This window comes from Gymnoscopelus braueri, assembly GCF_963280865.1.
Source record: "Gymnoscopelus braueri genome assembly, chromosome: 1".
Taxonomy (NCBI): Eukaryota; Metazoa; Chordata; class Actinopteri; order Myctophiformes; family Myctophidae; genus Gymnoscopelus; species Gymnoscopelus braueri.
In genome coordinates this window covers 20,289,768-20,312,267 of record NC_137603.1, presented here as the reverse complement: position 1 = coordinate 20,312,267, position 22,500 = coordinate 20,289,768, and the positions used below count along the sequence as shown (strand labels likewise).

Sequence of the window (22,500 nt, the reverse complement as noted above, 5' to 3'; positions counted from 1 at the left end):
AGACAGCAGGTGGAGGAGAGGAGGTTAATTGTTTTGTAAACTGGTTGGAGGACAAGAGAGGAAGAGAGGTTTGTGTGTGTCTGCGGGAACAAGTGCACCTGTATGTGTATACAGTCTGAGAGTGCATTCCTTATTCCTTCCGTGTTGTTGTGTTGCACGTGCATGTATGTGCCCTTTGACACAATTCACACACATGTCATGCATGCACGGCATGCACGCAAACACAGAACACACACACACAGACAGCTCTCCAGCTGTCAAGCAGAGATCAAACACCTTCCAGCAGGTGACCCCTGATCCCATCAGATAGCCCTCTGTCCTGCAGTCAGCTGTCAAACAAGTACTCTCACCAGAGACATAAACAACACACGCATGCACACACACACACGCACTGTGACACACCGACGCATGTCCTCGCACACATGCACGTGGACACACACACTTGACAGTGACATTGGCAGTATGGCAAGTACTGAGCACAAGAGGGTTTGTTTATGTGAGGTACTTTAAAGGCCATGACACTGCAAGAACTAACGGTGACTAACAGCAACTGATCAGATCGCTTTGTTTCGCCTCGTGTCTCCGGTAAACGTTGCGCTGGAGCACACCACAAAGACTAAAGCTCTAATGGTCAACTTATGTATGGTGTTGATGTTTTGGAAGTGCTGATGTGCCCTTTCTTTTATCACCAAATAACAATCAATCAACTGATAGCCTACTTCTGCCTGGCGTGAGAGGAAATAACTCTCCATGCCAGGAGGTGACAGTAGTCTGTATCATGGCATATCTAGCAGAGCCAAGCTTCAAAGCAGAGATGACAAGGGCCGTTTCTCAGAGCGCAAACAATGGACTTACGTCCTTGGAAAGAATGTTCTTTACAATTCAATTCAATTCAATTCAATTCAATTCATTTCAATCTTTATTTCAGACACAATAAAAACAGAAAATAAAATAACAAGTTAGCTTGGGGAGAACTGTTACGACCACTATTGGCTACTATTATGATAAAACCAATGCAATCCAACTGGTTATTGGGGTTTACCAATCATTACTGTTATCCTGACTGATAGGAAGGATGGATGCTCAGATGACTGAATGAATGCACTTTGAATGTGTTGTGGATGAAATATCACATACTGTATATCGTCTATACAAAGATTAGTGTGACATGGGACCACTGGATTGGTTGGATGCATATTAAATGGCCTTTCTCTGAGTTGTGGCAAGAAGCTATTTGAAAGCTAACTTTATTGTTTTGAATAGCAGCAATTGAAATACAAAGTGTACTACAATGCCAAGACATAAAAACACAGGATTATGTTCCACAAGAGCTATGTAGTTTGTTGAAGCTACAATCCGGGACCGTAGGTTTCATGTCCATTTTGTCTCTTTCCCAACGGAGGGAATTACAGTACTTCTCAACCACAAGGTGTCCTACCCGATACCAGGGTCAGTGTTTCTCAATTGAAGAGAATAGGGAGACCACGTCTACTCAACAGCTAGTTATATTGTATTAGCATACTACAATACAGATTGGTTAAAATAATGTTTTATTCATTAAAATAAGTATTTGGAGCAGAGGCATAGGAGGCTTGTTAATGCATTACCTCGTTTTACTTTAATGCTGGAGGCTAAAGATCAGGAAAGAATGCAAAACCATCCATACAGCTTATGTATGAGTTGTTTCAGAACAAATGTTACAGCTTATTGAGCATTCAATTTAAACTTGTCACCAACACTGTTCAAGTGTATCCAGTTTTGACGTGCAGACTGGGAATGATTGAATTGTAGATTGACTCTACAGCTGGTTAAATCACACACACGCACGTCTCTCTTTGTCTTTGTCACACACACACACACACACACACAAACACACACACACACACACACACACACACACACACACACACACACACACACACACACACACACACGCACACACACACACACACACACACACACACACACACACACACACACACACACACACACACACACACACACACACACACACAGTCCGCCCCTGCACCTGTCTCTGTCCAGGCTGCCAGTGAGACTGTAGGTTAGAGGTCCATATGGGCTATTTACATAATGCTGCCTCTTCAGTGAAACGTCACCTTGAATGTGAGTGCATGTGTAAGGTGGAGGGTACTTATTTGTCTCCAAGTTGATGCTGGAGGAACAGCAAAAGTTGTCCCTGTGTTTGCGTGTGCGTGTGCGTGTGCGTGTGCGTGTGCGTGTGCGTGGGCGTGTGCGTGTGCGTGTGTGTGTGTCCTCTCTACTCTTAAGAACAACTTGTGTGTGAATTATTTATGATTCTGCTTGTGCTTTCCGAGACATCTTACCTTTCTTTTTCTCAGTGAATCTAGTTTGGAGACTGAAAAATAACTCAAATTAAACTACTACCTCAGTCATCCCCCCCCCCCCCCCCCCCGCCCTCTCTCTCTCAATTCAATAAAGAAATGCGTACACAGAGATGTGCGACATTGGAACATTGCAGTCAAACAGGCAAAATCAACATAATTTATATGGGCATATCGGTTGGGTTGGAGGTTCTGGACAACGAGATCTCCATATATGCCTATATATGGGCATATTGGTCGGATCGGAGGTTCTGGACAACTGCTCATCCGTCCAACTTCCCTCGGGTCCATAGCGATTTGCGTGTCAATTTTGAAGTCGATCGGTTGGACGGTTCTCGAGATATGCGAAGGACAGATGCGCACGCAGAGATTTGCACAATTTTATAAGCCTAGTTAGACTAGACTGGTGCCTGGCCTACTCAGGAACGATGCAAGTCCGGAATGATGCAAGTCAGGATATATGCTCATATATGGAGATAGAGCTCTGATGTCATCAGTATATGCCCATAATCCCATATAGGAATATCCTATATTAGAATTTACTTTAGGGAGTACTGGCTGACCGGCGGGTGGGCGGGCGGACCACGTCATCACACTCATGTCACCATGACTCAGCCTTAAACATAAGAAGGAGTTCCCAATGCAGCTACGCCCAAGTATGGAGTGTGTTGTCTAACCTCAAAGTGTCGTCATGGCATCAGGCGCAAACAAATCAGTCAGCTCCATATATGGGCACAAAAGGGGCATGACCATATATGGGCATTTATGACATCGGGGATCTCCATATATGGGCATAAAAGGGACAAGGACTGACAGATACAGGAGCATATCAGTCGGATTTGCGGTGCGACGTAGGAACTAGATATGAGGGCCGCGTATACCGGCCCAAACCTTTAGTACTGTATATGTGCATATCGGTTGGATTGCCAATCTGACCGACTTTACGCCGTGCACCACACTCCCTCCGCTCCCTCCGCTCTGTTTGAAGTCAATAGGTCCGACTGTTCTCGAGATACGTGAAGGACAGATTCACTTACCTGCATATGCAGAGATTTTTTCGCATATATAGTAGGATGTATAGGCTGTATAGTATACTGTATACATACAGTACACAGTATGTGTGTGGGTGTGTGCTTGCGTGTGTGTTTTTCCTGTCACAACAGCTTACAAATCTTGCTGCTATGTTTGCACATTGCTATACTTCAGATATTATATAATATATCTATACAGTTGTAAACTCTCAAGACAGATTCAGAGCTCCGCAGCTGAATCTGTCTGCAACTACCGCTACAACGTGTAGAGTTTGTTGTCATTAGGAATGAAAACAAAAACGCACCACAGGAAGAGAAAGGCTGAAGGCGAGTGAATGGGCCGACATCCGGTATCTACACAAGATTGTGGGCGGTGCCCCCAGAGGCAAATTGAAAGGGGAAAAATTGTTTTGTTTTTTTTGCCGATGGGTTCCCAGATTGATACACGTGTTACGTGTATATATGTTTTTTGTTATTAGTAATGTTTTCAAAATATGTTGTAATCGGAGGGAAGAACTGTATGTGTCTCTGATGTCTTGGTACAGTTGGCAGGTAGTTAAAAAGTGCAGCTCAGTTTCCACCCCATTTTGTGTGTAGTGGGTGCACAGGTTTGTCTTCTCTTGTGAACCAGGTCTGCCTGTGGCAGCCTCTCTTGATGGCAAGGCTGTACATAGTTAGGGATTTCCTTAGTTTTGGGGCAGTCACAGAGCTCATGTGTTCTGCCACTGTGTGGATTCTCACTCAGTTTGTGAGCATAGTCCCAGAACCAGCTGGCTGAGGGGGAATCTCTCTCTCTCTGTAGGTGAGGGCAATCAGGCGTCTGCAGCTCGTGCAAAATACTGCTGCTCGCCTCCTCACTGTCAAGAAAAGGCATGACCATATCACCCCGGTCCTTGCCTCACTCCATTGGCTCCCCGTCCGTTTTAGAATTGATTTTAAGATTGCATTGCTTGTTTTTAAAGCCCAAAACAGTCTTGTGGATGTGTCTGACAAGCGTCTCATGCGCAGGGACACTTTGAGACAGACATGGCATGGGCATGCCCGGATATGAACCAGTGCCTTATGATTACCAGATGGCCGCTCTACCCACTTGCATGGTCGCCCAAATGCAAGTTTTTAAACTTGCAATATATGATACATCTAAACAGTGATGTATGGGGGGTTTGGTCGAAGGGGGATGAGAAAGTGTTCCACTGGCTTTAGTCAGCTTTTCAGAACCTATGAGTGTATATGTCTGTTTGCATTAGTGAGAGTGTGGTTGTCATTACCCCTCAGTGTGAACCTGTGCCTTTGTCTCTGTCGCCAAACTGTCTCGGGTAGATAGAGGGGGTCAGAGGAGAGAGAGAGAGCGAGACAGAGAGTGTGCGTGTGTGTGTGCGCGCGTGTGCGTGTGTGCGCGCGGGTGTAGTGGGTGGGGGAGGGGGAGGGCACGGCAGAGAATGAGAAAGCTCTGCTATTGGCTGAGAGCGTGTGTGGAGGGGCTGGGCTTGGCTGTGTGGGGGAGGGGTGTAGCTAGTCTCATTTCCCTGCAGGAGCCCCACCGTTACAGACAGACTTGTTTGCTGTGGGAAAAACCTGCAGCTATACCGCTACCTATATGTATGAGGTGGTGGTTGGTTGGTCATCATCACATAGGTTTAAAAGACATTAGTGACCCACGGAGAGGACACAAAAGTTATCTGAATGTAGCTGGTTGAACAGGACGTCCAAGTAAAGTAAACCTTTCTCCGGGACACACGCAGGAAGGAAGGCTGGGTCTTTTTTCTACCCGGGGCAAAGGTACTTGATCTCGGGCAGCGATTGACTCCGTCCCTCCTTCTTCTTCCCTCTGGAACTCTGGAAGCTATCGCCGTGCCTGTCTGTCTCCCACTTTCTGCCTGGCTTGTTTTACCTTTATCCTGTGCAAGTGGTGGGTCTTTATGAACGTATACGTGTGCAAATACCTTTCTGAACCTTTCTACAACACAGGGATATAGAGAGCTCCGCTCAGCGCACTTTACCGTGAGGTGTGTGTGTGTGTGTGTGTGTGGTTCCACTTCCTTGGAGCGGCACCTGAGTTTTAACCCCATCGTTTACACGTCGTCTTCTGGACGAGACAGTCAGACTTTAGCGGCATACTATCGGTGTGGATTTTGGCTGGCTTTTGAGAATCCCTGAGATTTGGATATTATATTGAGAGATTCAGGGGTCCGCGGGGACTGACGGCTTCTACAGCAGGTGAGAGAGACTGGCTTTTCTCTGCCGTGATAAGTTGTGGCTACTTTATGCTCTGAGTCTGTTTTGACAGGATGGATAAAGCCTTCATATAGTTCAAAGGTTAACAATGTTAAACTCACATGACCTCCGCTTCCGATTTACCTGGTAACAAGATTGTGTGTGTGTGTGTGTGTGTGTGTGTGTGTGTGTGTGAGAGAGAGACTGGTGGTGCTACGTAGCCGCAAGCAACTCTCAGATCCTATTTTTAATATCTGGAATCTAGAGTTGCAATACCAACCCTTGACAGACATCCAAACGGAAAAGTCCTATCTGATTGTATTAAACGACATTAAACTCACCAGCATTGCAGCTGTACGGAAAGCCTGAATCATCCTTCTCTTTCTATCTGCAGCGTTTTTGTTTCATATAAATCCACCATAGACATGTTATGAGCTACTTTCTGTCAAGAAATTCCGTGCAGGTGATTATTTGTTCTAAGAATAGTGTTGGAGTTTGGAAGCGCTCGTTGGTGAGTTTAATGTCGTTTAATACAATCAGATAGGACTGTTCTGTTTGGATGTATGAGCCGTCAAGGGTTGGTATTGCAACTCTAGATTCCAGATATTAAAAATAGGATCTGAGAGTTGCTTGCGGCTACGTGTGAGTCAGGCTGCATGGTTGCGTATCTGTCTCTGAATATAACTGTGTGTGTTGTGCACGCGCGCGCGCGTGCGTGTGTGTGTGTGTGTGTGTGTGTGTGTGCATAAGTAGGTAGGTGCGTGTCCATTTGATTTGTGTGATCTAAAGTTAACTGAAACACATTCTTGGCTGCTGAGCCACACAAAATCCCCCATCAACCTAGTCACACACACACACACACACACACACACACACACACACACACACACACCACTCTATTCTCTACAACTTCATCGTTTGGCCATGCACACTTATAGTTAATGTACAGTATACACAACACACACGTTATTTGTCAGTCTGTGGTGTCCATAGTGACAGTTGTTAGATATTGAACACTTTGGACACTCTCAAGCTGCTTCCCTTCTCTTCCCAGACTGGGCCTCCTCTTTCTGTAAAGGGAACAGGTAGATTAGTCTGCCAGTTGGTATATGTTTTCATTTACACGATCTGTCTCTCTCTGTGGGTGTTTTATATGGGGAAATACAGAGAGACTTGAGCAATGGAGCCAAACAAAACCTACATATATTTATTATTTATTATACAGTACTTATCGTGTACTTAGATTGCTATATTGTTATATGTATATATTCATCACCCAGCATGAAAGAATACCCTTTCCCTGACTCCTCAGTGTTAATTATAAATTTATAACTATGGTTCCACTTTGTACACTCTCACGAGTTAAAAGAAAGCCACCGATTTTGAACACAAATCCCTTTGTTCTGGTGAGGAGATCATATATATAGTGTGGGAAAAACTGCCCCATTCACGTGGTAAAGAAATATCCTGTTCAAGCCTGATGACGCTACATGACATGACACAACGGGATATAAGCCTGATGAGGCGAAATTACATGTTTTGATGTAATGGGTGTGTACCCTTCCACAGCATTACACAGAAGAAGACATAGGGTATTTTCCCCCACATTATGTGATCTCCTCACATCAGAACTATGGGATTTAAGTTGAAGTTGAGATTTTACTGTGTAATTGTACCATATTCACACCATATCTAGGCTTTATCAAATCTAATATTAGTAACTGAGTGTTATTAATTTTGGGTGCCAAAATCCCTGAAGTGTACTATTGGAATTTATTATGACTTTTCCTGGAGTGTGGTTTCTTGTCTTCAGTCCAGGGGTTTGTGAATGTTTAACACTGGCTGCTGGCAGTGCTGCCACAGTCTATTTCACAGCTGACTTCTGGCATCACCTCGCCACCTCTTGTTGTTATACAGGGCTTTGGTGGAGTAAGCGCCAGGGAACCTTTGGAGCATGGCTTCCTTCCGCTATCAGCACATGTTTAATGTGTTTGTGCAATGAGGTGTGTGTGTGTGTGATGTATGTATAGGAGTCGAGAGAGGGCTTCCCCAAACTTCTTCTTAACCACATGAATCCTAGTGTTGAACTTGCGCAATGTTTTGAGCTTGTAGTTAGTCTATTTTTGGCAAAAAGAGAGAAACAAGTACAGAGCCCTGGGGGTAAGCAAGTGGTTAAAACACAGATGCATAAACATTATAAAGAGTCAATGATATACAGTATACACATCGGCGAGGGCTTGAAATGTAAGCTGTTTTTACACTACAATATATTTATATTGCAGGCAAAGAATTAACATAAATTGCCGGCGTACGCAGGGAAGAGCAGCCCGGGAAGAGTTGTTCACAGTCACCCCATATTAAACAGTCCATTCATGTCAACATTGTTTTTATATAGCATTTTGTTGATAGAACTGTGTTCATAGAGCTAATGTGTGTAAGCCCCGTCGTGATGATGGTACCGGTGCAGTGCAATTTGACTACCTAGCATGACGTCATATTGCTGACACCAAAATCGCCATTAAATGTCGGCATGCAAAAAAAAATCTGCATTTAAGCAAGTGTGAATGGGGTTATACATGAATGTAAATGGATTCAGTGATTATAGTGTGATTTTCATTGTTTAAATTAATGTATCCTCTCTCAGCCGCCATGCATGTCAATAGAGATTACAGTCATCCCTATAATGGTGTGGTTTTTAATTGTGTCACATGGGTGTGGGAGAGACTGTGGGGGGGGGGGGGGGGGGGGGGCACACACTGCGGAAGACAGTGGCCATGCTATACTGTTAAACAAACATCCTTTTAGCGCTTTACTTAAAAAGTATGAGAGTAGTATTATCATTAGTAGTGAGTAGTGGTGGTGGTGGTGGTAGTAAGACAAATAGATGGAGTAGCAGTGATATTAGTACTGTAAGGTTACAGTAGATGTTTTGGTAGCACTATTGTTAATAGTAGTTGTAGTATGACATAGACTATCATTAACTCAATTAGACTTATTATACTATAATTACTAATCAGCCTCAGAAAATGAATGCCCTCCTAAATAACTATTGGTAGAAAGATGAGACTGTGTCAGCATACTGTTAGTACAATCCTCAGTGTTAATTTATATTTGTAACTCCAGAAGTGTACAAATGTTAATGGTCCATTGAATGCTCTCAGAGATAATTGAACACTCTGGATTTGACAGTGTAATCTCTCCTCCTTTTCTTTAACATCCGATCACATTCTTTCCTTTCATTCTGTCCTGTCTAATTTGTTGGCTTCTTCCTGGTCGATGATTGCCCTCTTCATTGTAAGCCAAATTAGTGACGTAAAACATTTAAGTTACACCCGTGTGTGACTCCCCCCAGAGCTTTGTCTTTTCTCCTGCCACCCGCTGTGAGCCATCCATTATTCCCTAGTTTACCCACTTTGCTATCCTCTGCCATCACTGTCTCTCCCTCTGCCCAACCTCTCCAAACATTCCATACCTTTGCCAGCATCCAATGTCAAAAAAAGGCAGAAACAATCCAGGTCCAGGCACTCAAGGCATTTTTAGTCTGTAGCCCAAACTTAATAAAGGCCTTTTACCTACAAAATCCACCCTGAGTGCCTGGACCTGGATTATTTATAACTCCTCTCCCCTGATAATTGCAATTCTACTGGCCGATCTTGAGGAGGAAAATCGTGGATGGGACCCCAATATGTGAACCCCCCCCCCCCCCCCCCCAATCACATTTCTGGTTTCCTTTTGGCTAATGGCTTCTCCATTAACCCCCACGTGACGGCTCCGTGGGTGATTACAAATATATTTACGCTCAATGGTCACACACAATGACTAATAAATAACGCGTTTGGCCATGCAGAAAGAGACATTAGTGAGCCTTCCATTTCCCACCCGCACCAACACACACTCACACTATCGAACACACACCGTCTTGGCTCTCGCTCTAATGGAAAATGTTCAGGAGAGGTTTGGTGTGAGGAGTGTTATAACTACATTGATATAGTGAACTACAGAGGCTGTTGTCCTACAGGTTAAGATTAACTTCACATGCAAATGCTATCCTCGGTTGATCTCTCTCTCTCTCTCTCTCTCTCTCTCTCTCTCTCCCCCCCCTCCCTTTTCTCTCGCCCTCTCAAACGTGTGTTTTCTTAACTTCAGTTGCCGGTGCAGGGGGCCAATGTTGTCAACCATTGGCAACATATTAGTTATGTTTTGTTGGAGAGAGAGAGAGATCGTGTTCTCTGTGTAGTAGAGAATACTCTCTCTCTCTCTCTCTCTCTCTCTGCTGTGTTGTGCAACAGGATGCTTTAGTTTACAGGAATAAATCAATATGCACTCGGGAGGTGAATGGAGTGGACCGCACGCTCTCTCCTTCTCAACTTCCTGGCCGCCCATGCCTCTTAACAACTCTTCCACAGTGCTACTTGACACCCCATAGACAGACAGATGTACAGGTGTAGATGTAGGAGCCTGCAATAGTTGACATCCAATGCGTTACCCATTTAACCCATTAAGACCTGAAGCCGATTCTACAAATGTCTTCTAAATCCCAACAGTATTCTGAAAAACGTATGTTTCTATATCAGTGGTGCTCACATTTTTTCATGTCCAGGACCCCCAAAATTATATGTATTTTTGGCACCGAGTGCCGCTCTATGAGCTTGTATATCTGCTATTTTTGAATAGACAAAGTATTAAAAAAATGCTTTTTAGCTCAAATAAAAAAATGACACAGATGCGTTCCAGGTCTTAATGGATTATGGCCACATGTGATAAACATGTTATACACCTGCCACCTGGTCATGACTTTGTTTTGCAGAACAAAGCTAGCTGTGTGGGTGCATGGTGAAGGGGAGCGGGGGGGAGGGTCACTGGACCATTATGCAATGCATATCAGCAGGTCACATGTGTTTCATATTTTCCATCTGGGTCATGGCAGGGATAAGATCCCTGACACAGCTTGGCAGCAAGACTTTAGGGACGGCCATAGCTGAATGGGTAGAGAGGCCACCTGGGACACGGAAGGTCCCAGGTTTGATTCCCAGCTCCTGCAACGTGTCGAGGTGTCCCATGAGCACCTGAGCAAGACACTTAACCCCTAACTGGGTTAAGTGAGGAGAGGAAAGGGGTAGTAAGTGGAAACTAAGTCCAGTCACTAAGTGGAGAGAGAGAGAGGATGGGGAGGGCAGGCATCACGGGTCCTCAGTCAGACTTGAGTCCTGGGCTTTTCCTTTGCTCAAGCAGTGACAAACACATTTAGTTTACTTAGTTTAGCTTAAAGACCAGCTAAAATGAAAAAACATGTTTTTCACACTTTTAGAGCATGGTATCTATGGTCACAATGGGGACATGGATGACATTAAAATGTGTGTGGCGTCTGAATAATTAAGTCATTAATTACTTCCTTTCAAAGACAAACATAATGTGTGTGTACATCAGCTGGTCCGGACCAATTTCAACCAATAATATGATGACAAGCACCACTAGAGTTACTGTTGAATGATATCAAAGATGGCGGACGCAGTGTTTACAAACAGACGCAGCTAAACAAACGTTTGTAAAAGTTTGTTTAGCTTGTTGTCTTCTCCTGGTTTTAATCACTTGAACCTTAGTTTATACTTTAAAAAGTGTCATGAGCTATTTTTGAAGAAAATAAAAATATATATAAATATATATACGTATTTGGTCAACAATATTGTGATATTTTATTTTATGATGAGGTCTTGTTGATACTCAAGAGTAGCTGGTGAATGTTTTCACATACTTCCTTGGATTTGGATGGATAGATTGTGCGTTTGTTGAGTTGCAATTTGGAGGCTTGAGTATAAATCCTCCTTGAGACCTGATTCATTGATTTAAACGTTATTAGACGTTGATTCTGTTTGCTGTTTACCCAAGCTGAGAGGAGTTTGCCAGATTTAGCCCTCATGCATTGCTGAGCATAAGCATTTAACAATTGCAAGTCAAACTACAGCGATCTATCAGCCCTTTTTACAATGAGCTTTTACACACACACCGCTTTGATTTACACCTCACAGTGAAAATGTCTGCCGACAAGAGTTATACTGTCAATTATTTAATCAGTCACTTGTATTCAGAGTCGTTTTATGCTCTGTTGAGCCCTGATTTTAAGACCAGTGTACATTATGAGGAATGGCGGGACTTTGGCAGTCAAGGGCCATATTTCCATATCTTGACATTTTTTAAATGCTTCTTTGGTCCTCTTCCCTGCTTTGGCAGAGACATTTGGCAGGAGTAGCATATAGTGTGTTGGCTGTGTCTGCACACTGTGTCTGTGCCTCCGCTAATGTGTGAAGCATTAGCTGCAAGCTAACGTTCATGCAACATGTCGTATGATATAGAAGGTGTCCCTGAACTACCTAGCCTGTTAGCAACTGTCCAGGCCCAACCTGGAGCCTTTGGTGAACAACTGGGTTGCATTTGTTTTGTCTTATATTTTCACAGTATGGAACGATTTGAGCCCTTACAGCGCAGTGGGTTAAATCAAGGTTTTCAGCCACTATGTCTGCCTTTTCTTTTGTGTAAAAGAATAAGCTGAATATTCTGAATAGAAATTGGGGGGTAGGTAGGTCAGATAATTATGTAACCCTTTTTTCATTCCCAGTTGGTCTCTGAACAGACCAAAGTGTGACACCAAACCTTTTCTCAATTGGCTCGGATGAGCGTGACAAGTGGACAGGAATAATGGACAGTCAATTCAGGCCAGGGGCCAGCTTTGGGTCTAAATGGTCAGGGTAAAACGTGGCGACTCATCCTGCTTTTCATATTTAGATTTAGGAAAGGGTGGTTGGAGGTGGGTGGGAGGGTGGTGTTGGGGGGGGGGGTCCTGTGGATGTTATCGATGGGGGGGGATGGGAGGAGACAGGGGGGAGGGTGGCCACTAGAGGTGTCCCCCCCCCTCCCCTCCAGGGTCTTTTGTCCTCCTTTCTTACCATCGCATATCCAGAGCACCCATTATTGTGAGAGTTATTGTGTTGAGGTGGGCTCGGCTTTTGTAGGAGATGTATTAGGTCTTCGTGGCGGCTCAAGTGTCGCTCAAAGAAATGTTTCTGTTTGTCTGCGGTGACAGGCATTCCCCTGGGATCGACTCTGGGGCAATGTTGCTCTTGATGGCTTTGGGGAGGAGGGTGACTTTTCAATCCACCCGTCTGTGTTCACCATGTCCTCCCGCTTGTCTGTTGTACGCAATCTAGCATTTGTACTCTTACGCCGTTATTGTACTTTGATTGACATATCTGTTCCTATAGGTTGCGTCCGGCATGGCAGTTAAGTGAAATATCTGCCACCGTGAGTGGTGTGGGGTATGTGTGTGTTTTCGCAGGATTCACAGGAGTGAGGGCATTGATGTGTGAGTTTGTTTAGGGCATGTTTATCTACCCCTTGATTGACAGTCGAAGACAAAAATGCTGATAAGCCTCAGACGGACACTTGCAACCAACACAATGACAATGGATTTCAGATGTTTCTATTTTTAAGGTGGATAAAAGATGAAGTAGTGAGAATCGGCTCAACTCCATTTCCAAAGGGTTTTCATGTCTAGTGTGAGCCACCTTCATAGAAAATTAACTGACCAAATATTCAGTAGTATAGTAGAGTTCAGTTACTGGGTGAGTGCACTTCGTGAATGCAACCACACAAATCGCAATGCGGTATTCAATGGCAAAGCTCCACATACACAAAAACATCTGGATGGCATCATCTCTGCATTGATTGGACTGGACTCCTGTCAGTCAGTCTACTTCTCCTTTAGCCAAATGGAAAGAGCAATCTTATACATACGTCTTCAATGATATGTAGGGCTACACAGAAGTGCTTCACTACAGTGTTGGTGAAAAAAGAACATGTTTTTCCATGCATAGATCTTCAACTACGATACAACTTTCAGCCATTTTCACTTTGGAAATGCCCGGTAGTACAGAGTACAGACTGTCTGCAGAGTCGGACTTTGCTGTCTGTTTTGTAATATCATGCATGCAGCGGCATGAACTGTGACTGGTGTACTTTTGAGGAGATTATCATTATACTTACCGACAGAGATATATAGAGATGGCGTGGAGCAATCTTTTCAGCCTGTTGTCTTCAGGTCACTACGTGAGTGAGACGGAGATAGCAGATGAGTGTGCATATTTCAGTACAATCATTGTCAGCCGCAGCTCTCTCATTCACTCCCTCACTGTCCCACCTTAATCCTAAACCTATCTGTCGTAGTTAAGTGGAGGAAGCGTGGCTACAGTTAGAATTAGGGCTGTGCAAATGCAATTAACCGAAAATATGTCAAAACTGATATTTAGAACCAATAACTTGACTTATATAACCAACGTACTAGTTTTTAGTGGAGACGGACAGGAAACGGAGAGAGAGAGATGGGGAGAGACATGCAGTAAAGATCGTCGGGAACGGTACTCAAACCCGCGATGCACTGTCAGGCTACATGAGAGCCTTGGTGCCCGGACCGCTAGGCCAGCAGTCCGGGCCTATATCCGACTTATAACCGAATAATTGAGAATTGAGAATCGAATAGATTGGTTGTAATCGATTAAATTCGATTACAAATTGTGAAAATAGCCGATCAAAGTCATATCGCCCTTTAGACTCCTCCTGTATGAATCCTTCTCTAGGCTCTGGGAAGTAAGAACAAAGCGATGAGCAGAACTGGAGAAGAAGAGATGGTGGGGATGCTGAGAAAGAGACGGGGCTGAGGGGGAGAGGGAAAAGATGGGAATACTGTCAGAGAGAGAGATTGATTGATTGAATACTTTATTAACAGATTGCAAACAGTACAGAAAGTACAATTACGCAAGCAACGCTAAAAGGATGACACAAAAAGCCCTGAGACGAGACGAGAGATGCACGAGAGAGACTGTCGAATAATTCAGGAAGTTCATTGGCTGCGGCAGCCGTGGTGTGTGCAAGAGGAGGTGTGGCTCTTTATGGTCACGCTACCGAGCTCTACGCACAGTAAAAGTTGAGAGCGTTACTTTAACTCGTGAGTGTAATTTTTTTGCTTCTTTAACACTACCTGCCAACACGACTGTGGGATATCTCCCTCCCCTCACTGCTCCCTCTCTGTTGTCTCTCTCCCTCGCTCTTCCCTCTGCACACGCACATTCCTATTTATATGTTTTCTAGTACCTTTGTGTGGGATGCAAGTCATACACTAGCGTTCTTCACTCAGTGTGTGTGTGTGTGTGTGTGTGTGTGTGTGTGAGTGCACCTGTCCACCCCATGCTCTTCCCTCTACCCACGTTGCAAAACGCACATGTGTGAGTATATATCACGATACGGGAGTCATGACAGGATTACGTGAACAGGAGAGTTCCGGTATCCAGGGTGTAATGTGGTGAAATGATTAGTTATTCTCTGCGAATTTTCTCTCTCAATGCGGCGGCCTCACTGTCACGATCAGACGATCGGCTGCCCTTAAGACCGCAATAGTTGCCTCATTAGTTTCACAGCAAGTAGAGAGGCTTCTTACATTTGGGTGTCTACATGATCATGAGCCACATCAAGCACTTATGTGAATTTTAAAAGACCTGCCCTTGAAAAACAACAAAAATAACCTTTATCCAGGGGTAAGTCACCTCAATACTAACAACACTGTTTCTCTTTGATACAGTTACGTTTGGTCTGGGTCTGGTTTTAGGGCCTTGCTGAAGTGAGTGTAGCTTGCATTCCGTAGTGGTTGGCTGTTAAAGGACCATACCGATGGTCTTACATGTTTAGCAAATCTACTACGACACACAGTATTCTTGACATTATTGCTGACCATTTTCCAAAGCATGCCATGGTTTGTTAGATTTTCGAGGAAGCCATTGGATTCCATTAATGTCAGTACACAGTATCAACTTGCAAAGACGTTAAGGTTGCTTGAGATAAGGAATTCAAAACAGTACATTTTTTAAAGGGTCTACACCATGAAAATCACTTTTTTCTTGTTTTTTTGTATTTTTTGGGGTCCCCAGTGTCTCTTGTACCCAAAAAAATGTTTTTTTTTTAAATTCAGTCATTCCTTCTCATTTCATGGATTTCCAGAATGGGCGTGTCTGAACAGGCGATCTCAGAATGGAAATGTTTATGATGTCATAAACATTAATGATGGCAAACCCAATGTTAAATGAAAAGTGCCCGAATCGCTCCGAAACTTTTTCTACCCCCCCTAAGTGGGGGTCTACGAACAAATACTTCGTGCTCGGATTTTGGCTCCGCCCCCCGGAAGTGGGTGAAACAGGCACCTCAAACACTTGGTGGAATTGTTCAAAAATGTTCAAAGTGTTTTTTTTTCGATTTTGTATTTTTCTTAGATGCTTCTTTTTATGCAGAACTTTTCCATTTTTCTTTTTTTTTAAATAATCTTTTTAAATATTTTTTTTTATTAACAGACAGAATTGCTCAGTAGCCCCCCCCTGCACAAGAGGACGTTTTGGTATTGCAGCTGAAAGTGCTGTATAAGCCAGAGACAATTGACTTGGGATGAGTATATCTGAGTGATGATTTAGGCTCAAACCTTTTGAAAAAGGTTTGAGGGACATACACCATATGATATTAAATATCAAATATTTTTTTTTAATTCATGGTGTAGCTCCTTTAAAGCCTATTATTATATTGTTATTAGTTATGCTATCGTTATGCTTAAATGCATTTGAAAGTGCGGTTTTACTCAAAGTTTAGCTAAAATGTCACTGGAGAAAAAAAATCTTTACGAATGAAATTCAAACGTTCATGAGTTCTTAACAAAGCAATGATGTTGAATCTAATTATTAGTATAAGTTCTGCAACGTTTTAATGACTATGGAGAAAATGTAATCTGATGAGAAGTCTAACAAAGAAAGCCAAGGAAATGGTTTTGTTGTTTATTACGTATGATTTGATGTATGGCTGAAGCTGTGAATAGACAATGACACGTACTGATTTAAAGGAAGGGACAGCATTTCTCATCCATTCTCCACAGCCAAATGAACCCAGTTCATCCAGGGATTTGAACCGATTGATTGTCCAGTGCTGCCTCATACAGCTTGGGCCAAGTACTTTGTGCAGAGCACGTACGTATGCATATAGACACACTTCACACAGCTACAGGGGAGAGCGGTGAGAAAGGTCCACTCCAGTTCAAAACAGTTGTTTTTGTTGCCCTCATTCAGTCAATTTTGAGTTCCAACCAGAATCAATAAATGATTAGGGAGGCCAAAAAGAAAATAAATGAACTGGATAAAATTCCATTCCGCTCAGTAGGCAGCAGTAAGACGCTCTGATGCCCAAGGAACACGGACCAGGTCACAAGCATGACATGGGTTTGAGTCTGGGTTATGACCTGAGCTATGCTGTCCTCTGAGCCCTTTCTTCCATTTTATTATTTCTTTGGGCTTCAAAAATAGCAGATATACAAGCTCATAGCACGGCACCGAGTGCCTATGAGCTTGTAGATCAGCTATTTTTTTAAAAGTCGTGTGCAAATCTTTGAATAATATATATATATATATATATATATATATATATATATATATATATATATATATATATATATATATATATATATATATATATATATATATATATATATATATATATATTATATATTTAAAGAGAACATTTTAAACTCAAATCTTTGCTTTTGGTGGGGCGTCCCTGGAACAAAATATTTTGAGATGGGGGTCTGTGGCCAAATACAAATAATTTTGGGGGCCCTTGACATGAAAAAAGTTTGAGCACCACTGATATAGCAACATACGTTTTTTTTCTCAAGAAGATTTAGAAGACATTTGTAGAATCCCCAGAAGCAATAAGATTTGAGTTACAAATGTTTGCTTTAAAAGATATGTATATTCAAAGATTTGCACAAATTATCACGATGCAGATCTACAAGCGAGTGCCGCGCTATGAGCTTGTATATCTCCTATTTTTGAATAGCCAAAGAAATCGAAAATGACAGAGATGCATTTCGGGATTGAATGGGTTAAAATACCGTTTGTCATATATTATATTGATAAATGAATTAAAGTTAAAACTCTAACCTTAGCCAAAACAGCTAAGCCTGCTGCTATGTGTGCTGGGCTTACTCCCACGTGCATGGTCTCTCGTTTGGCTTTACAGGCAAAAAGGATAAAGAGAATAGGAAGATTCCATGAGAGAGTTGGTTGACAGATCAAAAGCAAGATAGCATTTTATAGTTTTGTGTAAAAGCAGAAAAACGTGTGCAAACATCCGCCCACCGATGGAGAAAGAGACACACACACACACACACACACACACACACACACACACACACACACACACACACACACACACACACACACACACACACACACACACACACACACACACACACACACATGGACTATTAATCTCATTCATAAATAATGCAGGTTCCATTTTGCCGACGTTTCTGAATTCACTGCCCCAAGCACACTGGGTGTGGACAGCACACAAATTGGTTTTTGTGTGTTTCTGTGGGTGTTTATGTGTGAGTTTGTCTCTACTATAATGCTTGGTTGCACGTTGCAACATTTTGTTTGTGTTCTTCGTCACTCATTTGCAGAATCTCACGTTCCTCGTCTTCATCAAGTCAAACACAGTGTGAAATATGCAAAAACAAAATAGCTGAGTACAGCTATAACTGCTATAAATTACTATTAAATCTCCAGTGTCTAACATAAAAAGTATTCCCAAAGCCTTATCGCTGTTGCCTATAGAGTTTTACCGCATCAGGAGCTACAGGAATGCCAACTCCACTATGTATTCAAAGTGTGTGTGTGTGTGTGTGTGTGTGTGCGTGCGTGCTTCAGCAATAAGGTAGTGCTAATAATATCCCCTAGTTCAGAGTAAAGAACATAACAAGGAAAATGTCCCTATCTTTTACTGTTATATAATGTGTCAGTTAGTCTTTGATTTTCAATACACTCAGCACTCAGTATCATTTGCTTAAATGTTGCTTCATACTTTTTAGTGTGCCCACTTTGCTCCTTTATAGGTGGCCTAAACTTGCTTGAGTTGCTTCATAAATGATTAGCTGTCAAATGAATATTCGCGTTTTTTCAGATGCAGCGCAATATGGACTACTAATGTTTGTTGGAACATCTGCAGTTCAATCGTAGATTTTCCTTGTTTGATCACTGAAGGTACAGTATGTATAAAATGGTGAGACAAGCCATTCTTTCTTTCTCCTAATAGTTTTGCTCAGCAACTTTCGTATTATTATGGATTATCCTTTAAGAGCTGGGATAGGAGATAGATAGCGGGACATTTCACGGTTAATCTTTTGATTAATATCAAAGCTAGCGTCTCAAGGTAGTGTTACAGTTTGTTGGCGGTGTGTGTACCCAAGCTGTGTACACGTTTAAGTGTGTGTGGGTGTGTGTCACAGTTCACGTCCTACAGAGTGTTGGTGTGTGTGAATGATGGCACCGCCGTGTGACATTGTTCCAAAGTTTGTCTGAGGCCATGCAGGGTAAACAACCTCGACACTTATTCTGCAACAAGACAAAGAGAGAGAAAGAAGGCAGATTTTGTTGTTGAACGATGGAGGTAGAGGTCAGCACCCACACTAGAAAACATGAAAGGTGATGCCTCTTTGACATCACATCACTTTAATGTGGTTTTCTGTGAAGGACAACTCATCCGCCGGACCTCTCAGTGTATTGTATTTACACTAGGCCGATATTTTATCATTATTATTATTATCACCAAAGCCTAATTCTCACAATACACACACACGCACACACGCACGCCACACCATTTGCAACTCCAAGAGTGTACAAGTCAGGGTCCATTTGGTTCCATTTGAACACCCTCACAGTTAAATCAATGCGTCCCAGTTTTTTGTCGTGCACGTTCGCTTGACAACTCGCTGTCGTGAATGTTTGCTTTGCGCACTGTTTTGTTTGCCTTTCAGAAGTTTAAGTAGGCCTTGGCAACAAAAAAGAAAGAATTATTTGGATATGAAATTGGGTGTCTTTGAAATGAGACAAAATAACGGGTGGAAACTGCGTATGTCCAAAACACAAAATAGTGAAAGTTGCTTGTAGATCTCTACTTGTGTGCGACAATCTTATTTGACGAAAGGGCATTCATTTATTTCAAAACAAATTGTGTCGCGGATGTCACCTGTTCTTCTTCTTCGTCTTAATCAGTGCCTGGTAACGATATCTATTTGTTGATCAATATCTATTTTCTCTTCTCTTCGCTTGTGTTTCTGTCGTATGAATCCTCCTTCATGTTTCCTTCTTTCCTTCTGTTGGTTGGTGTGTGTGTGTGTGTGTGTGTGTGTGTGTTTTGGCTGTGGAAGCGCCTTGTTTTGAGATGACGGCACTATCCAATGAGAGGCGTTGTGGCCTGGGCGAGTGGTCGGGAGACCACGAATGAGAGGGGGGCGCGGGGGGCTTTGGAACCGGAATAGGAAACACAGGGATGCCGTAGGATTTTACTGTGTACACACATTACACGCACAGACCCCACACAGAGCTGAAGCATCATTTAGTACAGTCACCTTACGTTCCTTTCATTCAGGTTACTTTGGAGCAAACGGCAGCAGCGCAGCTATTCTGGGAAGCTAGCTCAGAGCCTTTAGAGAGGAAGATAAATGACACTGAAACACAACAGATCCACTCTGAACGGTCTGGGTCAGCTGATCCTACACGGAGCCTTTTAGCAAGGCAGCAGTTCTAAAGACCTAATGAAGCTCATTATCTCTTCTCTTCTCTTCTCTTCTCTTCTCTTCTCTTCTCTTCTCTTCTCTTCTCTTCTCTTCTCCTCTCTTAATTCAATTATCTGTGATAGATAGATAGATACCTTTATTCATGGTAAATGGTGCATTTATATAGCACTTTTATCCAAAGCGCTTTACATAGATTGTACATAACTATTCACCCATTCACACACATTCACACACCGATGGCGGAGGAAACCATGCAAGGCACCAACCTGCTCATCTGGAGCAATTAGGGGTTCAGTGTCTTGCTCAAGGACACTTCGACACTAACTCTGGGGGAGCCCCCCAGTCCGGGATCGAACTGGGAACCTTGCGGTTTCCAGTTCACTCTACCCCTGAGCCACTGCCGACCCGTGGGGGAAATTCAGGTGCCAGAGCCAGCACACACACACACACACACACACACACACACACACACACACACACACACACACACACACACACACACACACACACACACACACCCGACCTTTCCACTAGTCTGTAGCTTTGGGCTACCAGCCCAAGGCAGTCTCTATGGGAGTGTTCTGGTTTGAACTTTTTAACCAAATTGTTTGTATTTTTCACAAATATGCTGTATAGCTATAAAACAAAATTAAGAAAGCCCTCTCTTTTTGCTTCCAACACACATAGTTTGGCTCACATGGCCCAATTACCATAGGAATTGCCCACCACACAGCAGGGCAGACGTGGTGGTATCTGTGTTTGGGGTGGAGTGTGGCTCATTCCTCTCCCCTCAGGTCGTAGAGAGAGAGAGAGTACTTTATGGCTGCTGTCTGACTGGGAGCCAATCTGGCTGTGCTCACCCTGTGCCACGAGGCTGGCCTGTTAGCCGACAAACAACAGCAACACTCCCAGACCATTAGCCGCAGTAAACAGCCCAGCGACCTCCCGGGGTCGTCAGGATGGGATTAAAACCGGAGGTGGTGTGTGATTTAAACCCCCCCCACCCGGCACCCCACCCATTGAGCTGTATATTACATCTGCATGTGGGGACAGACAGACAGACAGACACACACACACACACACACACACACACACACACACACACACACACACACACACACACACACACACACACACACACACACACACACACACACACACACACACACACACACACACACACACGCATACACAAACACAAACACACACGGCCAGCTGTGTTGGGGAGGTTGTGAGGTGCGTGTCATATTGTGGGGTTATGGTTGGTCATGCTCTCTGCATCAGGCTCAAGGGCATAATTTTCCAGGCAGTTTGGATCAGGAGCTGCAGCTCACACACCGTGTCACTTTGTTCTCCTATCGCCTATCATGTGATATATTCTTTTAAAAATCTAAAATAAAATAAACAACAGCCATCTGGACAGGGTGCAACAAGAGAGCCACAGAGAGAGGAAGCAAATAAAAGACCAGGCTATTTTATTTATACGGTTTTTCCTCTTGATTTATTTTTTAATTTTTAAGCCTCCTTCCCTGCGCTCATCCCATCTGGCTCTGTCTGCCTCTGGGCTCTCAGAGCGGTGATGGAGGGTGTTACTGTCACGATGCAGCCTTTTTTATAAAGTCAACTGGAACGAGAGTTAACTCTCAGAGTTAAATAAATAATGACAATTATGCACCTTAACGGAGACACAAGTCGAAATGTTGGCAGTGGCCCAAATGCATATTTTTTTCAACAAGGCTATGTGATCTATAAGCTCACAACGCATGACATTGCGTTCAGCAAATGTTCCCCCAGAACAGGGATGCGAGGGTTGAATTGTTTAATTGCCCACACAGCTGTGGTCACAAACTCTCCAGGTTAGGTTTGTGTACCTGTATGCCCCATTTTGTGTTATAATTGATCATCTTTCACATCATATGTTTTTTGTTACTTTTCCGTATCATGTATGTAGTATTTCTTCATATATCCTTATGATCCTTTCTGAATTCGTACCTTTTGTGAATTGAGCTGTGCGAAGCAAGTGGGAAACTATTGTAATCTGTCTGTCTGTGTCTGTCTGTGTCTGTCTGTGTCTGTCTGTCTGTCTGTCTGTCTGTCTGTCTGTCTGTCTGTCTGTCTGTCTGTCTGTCTGTCTGTCTGTCTGTCTGTCTGTCTGTCTGTCTGTCTGTCTGTCTGTCTGTCTGTCTGTCTGTCTGTCTGTCTGTCTGTCTGTCTGTCTGTCTGTCTGTCTGTCTGT

The 22,500-nt window shown here is 43.3% G+C and overlaps 1 protein-coding gene across 10 annotated transcripts in view; it reads left to right on the top strand.

Annotated features, from left to right (window-relative positions):
- The first annotated feature begins 4,965 nt into the window (after positions 1-4,965).
- Positions 4,966-22,500, top strand: part of large2 (LARGE xylosyl- and glucuronyltransferase 2) — a 56,875-nt gene continuing 39,340 nt past the window's right edge. For 9 of the 10 annotated variants that reach the window (XM_080438231.1, XM_080438238.1, XM_080438237.1 and 6 more), the window contains exon 1: positions 4,966-5,611. The gene's annotated coding sequence lies outside the window, so the exon portion shown is untranslated. The remainder of the gene's footprint in view (positions 5,612-22,500) is intronic. The other variant, XM_080438233.1, reaches the window with a different exon arrangement.